Genomic DNA, 8,792 nt, shown 5'->3' with positions numbered 1-8,792 from the left:
GCAAACAGAAAGTTAACAAAGAATATAATTTTCTTTTTGCATTCCTACATACAGGTCTTGCAGCCTAAAAAAATAGCAAAAAAATTATAGTCAAGCACTGGATAAAGAAGAGAATTGCTAATTCCTTAGGACTGACACAGAGACATTCATTCTTGTCTGTGGAGTTCAGACAACAAGGAGACTGGTTGACTCTTGGAAGCTGGCCCTGCTCTGCATTTTGAGACTATAATACTTGCTGGTTGCTCTTTTCAAAGTGTTTACATTCTCCTTCTTTGCTCTCCATTCAACAAAAACATCCTTCTTCTGTGTCATAGGGGATGCTTTAGGTTTTTTGATAGATGGACATTCATGATGCCAGTGTGCTGCTTACACACCATAGATAAATCTGCCACAAACAGAGTTCCACATGGAGAACTGCCAACCTCTATGGGCAATAAATAAAAATGAGGAGATAAGAGCTCACCTGGTACTATTCCACCATGGTCAATGTGTTGTGCCAAGAGCTGGCTGCCAGTACATCCCACCACATAGGAAACAGCTTTTTTTGTTTGTTTGTTTGTTTGTTTGTTTGTTTTGATTTGGTTTTACTTGTTTGGGTTTTCTGTAATGAATCTTGTGGAAGTCTTATTCTGTCCTTAATTGCACATTCTCTGCCCTTTCATTTCCTAGCAGATAGATAACACAAATGTTTGACTCTTGGCTTTTATCAAGGTAAACAATAATGCCCTGAGGTTCAGGGTGGGAAAGTGGGAACTTGGTGTCAGTTTGCTATTGCAAATAATTTTAAAAAAGAGAAGATTATTTAATTAACTAAGATCCAAGTCTTCTTCATTCGCTTTTAAAGGAAGCATTACTCATTGTAATAGGGTGTGCTGGCAGAAATCCTTTGGAGTGTTATACAGGCAACATAAATACACCTTGAGAACACTTGTTCTATTGAAGCTCACTGGCAGTTTGCAGACTTTAAAGAATATCTTTTGAATTCTCAGCAGAGGAAACCATTTGTTGCAACCCCTGCCTTGGTTTAAAGAACTGCTGACACCTCATGAAAAATGTTAAGAGTCATCTTATTAAAATATCTCAATAAACATATGGGTTTTTTTCATGATGGGCCTGCATCTTGTATCACTTTTCAATTAAATTATTGAAGGCTGAAAAAACACAAAAAAATTCTAAAGTGCTGAATAAAGCCTGCCAGGTTTTTCCTGTTTACTTGGATGCCGGTTTTAGGAAAAATTTGTATCCTGTCTCCAGGGTGTATTCTGTAATTTGTACAAAATCCTGGGTTGCAGGTGTCCTTCAGGGAATCCACTGGAGGAGACAGTGTTAACAGAGATTGTTGGTGGATTTTTATTGATTTCCCAAGGCCAAACAAGAAGTTCATGCCATGACTCCAGAGGTCCTTCTCAGTTTCTGCAATTTACTGAGCATCTGATGAGATAGCAAGAAAAGTGTGAAGGGGTCTGTCCTGTGTTTGTCAGGGCTATAAACATCCTTAAAGATATACACTTTATATACAAAACTGTACATTGGTGGGTTTATTTCCAGTCCTTTAGTTCTTGTCTGTGGTGGCGGTACCCCCTCTGGCAGCCTGGCTGCTTTTCAGGTTGCCAGTCATGGAAGAAACAGATTTCTGGACAAAAGAAAAACCAATGCCAGGAGTGAGGTGATAACACTAATACAAAGAAAAACTGAAAGACTAGACTGTGTTCACCATCATTTTTGTAAAAAGCATTACTTTCTCTCCGTCACAACTGGAAAAAAATTTCAGGTTCTAAGTGAAAAAAAATATCTGGAGTTTTAGACCTTATTTCTGCTATGCTATGTTCTTCCTTTAGTGGTGGATCATTACACTTGCATCCATCCCCTGTGTGTGCAGCTGGGACCCACCCCACTGTATTGGTGTAACCATGCAGGACACACAGGAGCTCTAAAACTTGAAGGTTGTGACCCTGCAGTGGTGCAGTGCCAAGGAGGAGCGAGGAGAAAAATCCTTAAAAGGATATGCACCTGTCAGATCTCCTTCCTTCTCATACTTTCAAGACAATCTGAGGGAATACAGTAAAATGTAGGGCTGCAATGACCTACACAAGTTATTCAGCACATTCAAGGCCCTCCACTGAATACACGTTCAGTCTCCAGCATTAGAAAAATATCCACTCTACACCACTACACACCATCAGCCACAAAGGACTTCTTAACAATCTATAAAAAAACCCCAAGTTATTATGTAGAATTATCAAAATCCACCTAAAAAAATATTCACCACCTAGCATGTCTAATGGGCAGCGAGGAGAAAAGCTCACGAGCCCAGCTCCCTCCAGCTGCAGAGAACTGGTTTGGCGAAAATTCTCGGAAACAAAAGGCCTCTGTCACCTTCCTAAAACAGTGGTTACAGAAGGTTTTTGGGAAAAATGTCTTTCTGATGTCAAATGAGTGAGACACAGCATGCAGAACATTCCAAGACTTCTTGAAATTCTTGGAAATATCAGTACTGCCCATCCAACATGTCACCTCACACATCTCTTAGTTCTCCAGGACTCACTGGTAGAAACCTCTGAATCATACATTAATGAATTAGAAAGATGGTAAAACAAATCCAATCAACAAATTGCAACCAAGATTTCTGTCAAGCCACAAAGGGATCATTAGCAAACTGGCTATTCAAAAGTTCTGTCACAAGTTTTAATTTCTGTCTTCCTGTTGCTTAGAATCATCTGGTTCCTTAACCTGACTAGCCTACTCTGAAACAGAAGACTTCAAACTGTGAGACTCATATGGACCCCACAGCAGGGGTATGAAGAGGAGGAGGGATTGGATTTCCACCTCATCTGAAGAAAAAGATGTTGTGGGTAGGGGAGAACAGGAAAAGTAGAGACTGAAGCAAGGCAGAGAAGTACTAGGGACATGCTAGGGTTGTTATTGATAGTGGAGGGCAGTGTGACAACGACAAGAACATAGAAAGTAGGTCAGGAAGTATAGATCTACTTCTAGGATACTGCTGCTGCCCTGCCAGCACAGAGCATTTTTGAGGCAGTTTCACCGAGACCCCAAAACATCCTGTAACCAGTCCCAGTCCTTGACCCTGTCTGTAAACTGAATTTTCAAGCCGTGTGGCTGAGTGTCCGCCAGCACAGGGTCCCACAGTCTGGACTGTGTCATGAGTTTTGTTGTTGCTGTTGTTGTTTTTTTAAGAAGTGCCTCTACTATCAGAGCATCATGTACAAGTTTGACCTATATAACAGACCAAGTAGGTCACTGAGTGCACATTGGACCATGACAAATTGATTTTGAACCATCACTTATCTGGCTCTGTTGCTGTCAAGGAGGATACATCAGTGCGATTAATAAATTATTTACCAAATAGATAAAAGCATGCTTCCCCCACCAGAGATTCTGGAGGGTTTATTGTTTTAAGCTGCTGCACTAATTGGGCTGTACATTCACTCGCAGTTCCAAGAGAGATGAACATTAGGGGAACAATGCTCTTTACTGCACATGGTGACACAGCAGAGGCATCCCATGAACGCCTACAACAAATGATGCTCAGTTTAGTGTTTTCCTGGCACAGCTCCCAGCACCCCCTCGCAGCACTGGTCTCCATCCAGTGCTGCCTCCAGCACTTGGGAGAGAATTGGCCTCACAGAGGCACTGAAAGATTTTAGCTCAAGCATCAGTAAGATGTGAGGGACAGCTTTGAGACTCCAGTCTGCAGCCTTCCTCTCTTTATCACAGAGAAGATCCTAGATTGCTTCCCCTGGGATCTAAACCATCCATCACAGTTGAAAAAGTACCCTAACAGGCAGGAGAAAAAAAAAGGAATGGCACAGCCTTTTCCTCAGCTAGGAAGTCTTTGTTGCATCCCCCTCTGAACTAGAAACAAAAAAAACCCAAATACACAAGATTAAATAAGTGCATACCGTTAGGAGATAAAAAAAAATACAGGAATCCCTTCCACTCTCAAGATATACATCATCTGGCCTTAGGGTGCCAGTTAGTAATATTGACTCCAGAGGGGTTATTCAGACCCTTGGGTGAAATAACAGGTCTCCAAAGAGACTGAAAGTAAATGAATTTCTTAGCAACTTACTGTTTTTCTGGGGAGGAAGAAGGAGGACAGGCAGAAGGATGGGAAGGGGGAAGAGAAAGTTAAGGAAATTACATTTCCAGTTGTAACAGAGAGATAGTAGAACGTCTCCCTTTCCAGAACCTATTTGAAGCATGTAAGCATTGTGGTTTTTGTTTCTACAGTGTCTTGAAAACCCCTACAAGGGAATCCTGGCTGTGTCAGACTCTTACAGGAGAAAGAGACTACCTAGATTTGGGGTTATGGAAGAAAAGTCTTTAAGAACCAAAGTCCTAGATAAAGATGCAAAACATCCTGGTACTTGAATGTATTTATTAGCCTCTTTCCTGTGGAGTGTACACTTATTTTTCTTAACAGCTTTCTCTACAGAGAAAAAGACTATATTATAATGATTCTTAATTAGATAGAGATGCAATAGATTGATTCATTATTTCCATGTGCTGCTGTCAGTGTTTTGTGCAGTGTTTTCAGTTTCATTAATCTAGTATGCTCAGTTCCTGCATGAGCTGCCTCTGTCCGCTAAAACAGCCCCTCTGACCCCAGCAACACTTCTTGCCCAAGTCTCTACTTCTGACTTCTTTTATAAGCCTTATCTGGCATTAGTCTTTACTGCTCTTGTTTTATACTGCAGGACAATTTTTCACCTTCAGAACTTGAGTTTGTCCTCAGTAATAAAAGAACCAAACTTTTAAGTGAGGGAAACTGCAGGGTAATCTAAAATGCATTTTAATCACTGCAACTAATTATGAAGAGTGGTAAATCAGTAAGGGTCAGAGCTCTAGCACCTCACTCCAGATGACAAACAGTAGTACAGCTGATTGTAATGGGATTATTCCTGTGAGTAGCTGCCCATTACTTTCAGTGAGAGATTTATAGTCTCTTTGAAAAACTGTCTGAAAGATCATTAATAAAAATATAATTAACAAGGAAACTGAAGCCATTATATTGAGAATTTCTAAAAGCAATGGAAAAACTACATTCTACAAACAATGGAAAAACTAAATTTATGGAGTTTTGTGGAGACGATGAATCTGTCTGATACCAAAAGACATAATCTCATTCTGGGGCCAGGCAAGGCAGAAGAAAAAAAAAAAAAGATCTGTTTACTGATACATGCACTAAATTGTTAAATCAGAGAAGAAAACAAATATTAAGACAACAAATGACTTTCAATAGGTGTTAAATGCTTTGATCCTCTGGAACTTTGAAAGGGGCAAGATTTTTTCATACTCATTACTCCTATGAAATAACATCTGAGATTTTCCCATTGATACAAGCAAAATGTTTTTGAGAAACCTATATTAAATAAACTGTCATTGAACCTAAGGTAAGTCACTATGAAAACCTGGCCTGATTCATCAGTTCATCTGGGAGGATGCTCAGAAGACAGGTCGGTGGGTCCAAGTCAAGCTACTCAGATGAAGCACCCCTGGCAACCAATTCAGGGCTTCCAGACTGCCGGACTCCAGGGAGTGGAGCTGGATGTCTTGTGGCTTCTGGGCAATGTTGTGAGAGTGCAATTGCTCTGTGTGTGCCTGAAGTGCTTCTGCTCTGCACTGGGGGCTGTGGTATTACCTTGAGCAGAACCAGCCCACCAGTTTGAGTCACTCCTCTAGACCTGTCTGCAATTTCTACCTTTCAGCCTGTCTGTATTATCTCTTTAGAACATGAATGTACCAAAATCTAGGAAGACAGACAAGAGAAGGCCTTTTTTACATACATTAGCTTTTATACTTTTCAAAGTTTCACAGTTAGAGATTGGATATGGTGCTGGATGGACCACCTGGTAACTGGGATACTTCTGATGTTAGAACACCCTCTCCACTTACGGAAAGAAAAGGCACAGGTTTGATTTGTTCAGTAGGCTCCATGCAAGCTGGTAGGAGTACAAATTGAGCAACATTGTGAGTATATCTGCTCAAGATGCACTTAAAATTTACCACCTCCTGCAAAACAAATGTCAGAGGTTCCCTTTGACTTCCTGATTAAATGTCCTCAGGGCTCTGCATTTTAGATGGCTGCTTTAGAAAGTGAACCAGATCAGAAAACTACATATGAAGACTCAGAAGCTTTTTTGGCTTCTTCAACACTTATTTTTCTTAACAGCTTTACTCAGCCTCCTGCATTTCACCAGAACACTTCTTGCTGGAAACATGGGAAAGGAAAGTAGTTCTGAATCAACAGAGAAAACTCCAAAGTGTGTGATTCCCTTAACACTAAAGGTTTTCTACATGTGTGGAGATCTGGAACATGTATTGCTGCTACCAGCAACTGCCACTTCTGTGTGGCATGACCCAGACTTGTGTTCACACATTTAAAATAATGAGATTGCATAATGTATGTGATCTTACAACCTTACTGGTTAACAAAACACCTGAGACACCTGATCTGTAGCCCTGATTCTGTGTGACACGCCAGAGTCTATTAGTACCCGTGGGGCTGCATGAAATATATGCCATATTCTCCCAAAATCTCTGCACGATGTTATACAGGACAGAAACAAAGCATAAGGTAATGCAAATGCAAATCTGTGTCTTATGCCATAACAATAATTCAGCCAAAACATATAGAAAACCTCTGTACAAGACTCACATCTAAATCACTCAAGGTATCTGCCTGCCTATTAAAACTCATTATATGGGTATTACAAACAAATCTCTCAAAGATTTGTTCTATAATTAAGGAGCTTTTGTGGTAGGTGATGTTACTTGTTCCCAGGAATCCCAGTGCTGTTTTCCCTGAAGCTACTGCATCAAGACAAAGGCATGAAAAATTGAGCAGCAAGGGGAAAAAAGGTGTCATTAGATCTCTTCTTTTGTTTATTATGTTTGACTAGGGAGTTTACCTTTCTTCTTTTTTCTTTTTTTTTTTTTAATCTTGATTTTTGTTTTGTCTTTCATTAAAATGCAATGTCCTCTAGTTGATAGCATGTGGGCATCTTTCCCAAGTCTGCCTGACAACATCAGTGGTTTGCTGTTGAGCTGCAGTGACCCCGTAAGCAAGCTGTCCTCTGCTTTTCTGGCTGTACCTACTATTACTCAAGCAGTGGGAGCCAAACAAATACGACATTTGGATCTTTCCTACTTATTCTGCAGAGCGCCCCGCCAAGCCTGGTGCGCGGACACGCTGCACAGGGAATCGACAATTCCCTGCGATTACACAGCGGGACACGGGCACCGGCAGCGGAGCTGAGAAGTTAACTCTGGGGTATACGGGGCTGACAAATGCAGAGACATATTGATCCTCGGCAGTCTGTCTCATCAGTAAAGTAGTAATGGTCTGCATATTAACACAACTGCCTATGAGGCGACAAAAGACAAGGAAGGACGCTGGAGCTTAGTGCCCAGAGGATGAGTGTGCTGTGTTGGTTCCACATGTAAGGCAGAAGGCTAACCAGCCACCTCTCCTTGGCTCAGAGGCCAGCCTCACCAAGGTTTCTTTAAGTAAAAGGATTAAAAATAACCTCTTTTGCTGAAATGTTTGTGCCAGGCTAGAAAACCTCAGGGTGAGAAAGTAAATTTCAAACTAGACAGAGCTAGCAATGGAAAATAAATTCTATGGGTGTTATACAAAAGAATTGGTTAAAAAGTACTGATTACAAATCTACCGTTGCTTAATGAATGCACATGTCTTCAGCTGGCATCAAGGGTAGAAACAGCTCTCACTTGGTTCCTAGACATGTAGGTAACAGGTAATTCTCTGCCTTCTAAGTACAAGTGGAGGTGTCATTGTAAAACCCAATCTAGTGCCAGGGAAGTGCTTCAGTGACACTGAGGAATGGTGCTGCAGTGTTTGCCGCTTCTGAGTGATTAATACTGCAAAATGGCTCCTGCACTCATTCTCCCCTTACAGAGTCCATGTGGGTCTGGAAGCTGCCCGAGAATCAGGCTGCACAATCAAAACCTCAGAGAAGTTCAGTTGTTTCAGCAGTGTACACATCTGTCCTTTACCAGTAAAAAAGAGGAGTGTAAATGGAACAGCATGATATCCTGTCAAATTTCAGGTTTCTATCAAAAATCCTGAGTAGGCTTGAAACAAGGCATTGTGGAACACTGCAGATTTTGGCAGATTGTTCACAGAAAATGTGAGCACTGAAATACTATTTTAGCAGCACTAGTGTAAACAATTTTGTTTAAAAACATAAATACCGTAATACTGTTGTTAATTGATTAATTTTGTCATTTGTATGTTATAGCTCATGTATTACAATACTATTAGGATAAATACCATGATTAATAATCATGTAATACTACAGAATTATTTTAATTCTTGATTATCAGTATCTTTTTTAATATTTCTAGGTATGTACTGTTAACACTTTTCGATAAAATTTCAGGATGCATATTTTGTCAAAATTTCTCATGAAAGAGAAATTCTGTTTCCCAGGAAACTCCAGAGTTTTTTTCTGTTTTTTCCTTTCTCTATTTGTTTTTGTTTATGATTTTTTTAGAGATTTGTAGGGAGATTCTTGGGCAGATTGTCTGGACTCTAGGCTAAAGAGGTCTTTCAGGGTATTTGAAGGGTGTCTGAAAACATGATTTATATTTATTGGAGAGATAATTGTTCTTTCACAAAAAAAAAGTTTGAAAATTAGGAAAAACTGAAAAAAATCTTCCATGGGTCACCATAATCCTGGCTTATGGTTTGGGTTCTTAGTCACCATACTCACATAAATACAACCTATCTGCATCAGCAGTGAAGTATA

The sequence above is a fragment of the Empidonax traillii genome, unplaced genomic scaffold (genome assembly GCF_003031625.1).
Source record: "Empidonax traillii isolate 1590-97213 ecotype Southwest subspecies unplaced genomic scaffold, ASM303162v1 scaffold568:size636062, whole genome shotgun sequence".
Taxonomy (NCBI): domain Eukaryota; kingdom Metazoa; phylum Chordata; class Aves; order Passeriformes; family Tyrannidae; genus Empidonax; species Empidonax traillii.
This window is presented reverse-complemented; position numbering follows the sequence as displayed.